This window comes from Acomys russatus, chromosome 20, assembly GCF_903995435.1.
Source record: "Acomys russatus chromosome 20, mAcoRus1.1, whole genome shotgun sequence".
In the NCBI taxonomy this organism is placed as follows: domain Eukaryota; kingdom Metazoa; phylum Chordata; class Mammalia; order Rodentia; family Muridae; genus Acomys; species Acomys russatus.
This window is the reverse complement of record NC_067156.1, coordinates 10157722-10159655: the sequence shown is the minus strand read 5'-3', so window position 1 is coordinate 10159655 and position 1934 is coordinate 10157722.

Here is a 1934-nt window from a genome sequence, read left to right as displayed (position 1 = left end):
GTCTTTGTAGTATATTATTAATTTAATCTTCGCTGTTTCAACTTGGGTTCCACAGGTTCTTGATGGGATAGCAGACACTCTGACCCTCAAGAAATATTTTTCTTCTGAATGTAAAACCAATAGAATGGGTAGACCTCAAGAGTCATCAATGAGTCATGTCACTGTCCATGTGACTCTTCTCTGTGAGTAGACTAACTCCCAGCTGTAAACACAGACTCTGAGAGGGTAGTTGAAGTGACTGCTCTTCTGTAACGGACTTTGACAAATGGTGATAAACTCTTAGGGAGGCTCTTTGGGAAGACTCACACAAGACTGACAAAGGCTTGAATGCGGAGGTCCCTTGTTACTAGGCAGCTGGGTTGTTCTCAGTTTAGTGAGCCACTGGAGGACTCTGGGAATGACAAGATCAGGTAACCCTCAGGACACACCTGACACTCCCAACAAGAACTTGATTTGTATGAAGCCAGCCTCTGCTTTACACTAAAAAGCCTTCTTCCATGCCAATTGCCCTGGGTTATGTTTAAGAAACATTTGACAGGGTGTTCTTTGATTTTCAGAAGTTTTGACAGTAGTTACGCATAATCACACAAACAATTAGTAAAACTGGCAAGGGCTTATGGTTGACATGTGTCTGGAGCCGTCATAGGAGAAATGTGTTAAGTGACAGGTGCTAGGAATAAACGTGATAGTTACCTCATCATCAGCTAGTGTGAGGGCCTTGTAGAAGAAAGGTAGGAACCTTTCACATCTTAACCATGTCAAGCCAGTAGCATTGCTCTAACTTTATACGCACACACACACACACACACCACACCACCACCACCACCACCACCACCACCACCACCACCACCACACCATCATGGTGAAAAGACTGATACAAAATGTTCCTGAGTTCTTTTTTGTGTTGATTCCGCTTGGTCACCAACACACCTGGAGCTTCTGATTTTCTTATTTTAATGTGCTTTGAATATCTTGTAGGATCACAGAACCAGTTTATAAGACGGTTAATGAAAATATTATTTCACTTATTGCATTCTAAGCTCTCTCAACCTAATAATTCCTTTTTGATTCGCACATCTATTTGGAAGTTAGAGTAGGTTTGGTATCGAAAGAAGATTCATTTTACCGTTCCAAGAGAGGGTGCAAGGCAGAGGAAGGAGAGGAAAGTTCAGTGCTAAATCTTGGGGGTGGGGCTAGCAGTTGAAGAAATTTTGAGGATTTGTAGAAATCTATACACCTCAGGATTTACCAGCTTACAAAATCCTTTTAGAGCCAGGCGGCGGGGGTGGGGAGGGGGTGGTCGTGGCACATGCCTGCAATCCCAGCTCAGGGAGGCAGAGGCAGGTGAATCTCTGTGAGCTTGAGGCTAGCCTGGCCTACAGAGCAAGTTCCAGGATAGCAAGGCTACACACACACACACACACACACACACACACACACACACACACACCAAAAACCAAAAACCAAAAACCAAACCAAACAAACAAAAAAAGACCGTGTCTCAACTCCACACACCCTCCCCATGAAAATCTCTCTTTTTTTCCCCCTTGGTTTTTTGAGACAGGGTTTCTCTGTGTAGCCTTGGCTATCCTTGACGAACTTTGTAGGCCAGGCTGGCCTTGAACTCACAGCAATCTGCCTGCCTCTGCCTCCCTAGTGCTAGGATTAAAGGCATGCACCAAAAAATCCTTTTTTAGAAGTCAGTTTGTCACAAGAAATTTTTTTTCTGGGGAAGATGTGAACAACATCCACTCCTCCTTTTAAATTGCTAATCACAAACAACAAGAGTAGAGTCCACCTCAGTCCACCTTGGGGAGCCAATGAGTCCACTGGGGCTACTTAGAGCAGGGTGAAGCGTTACTGATAGGATCATGAGCCACCCCAAAGCAGCCACACGGCACAGTGTTCACCCGAGGTGGACAGTGACCTTCTGT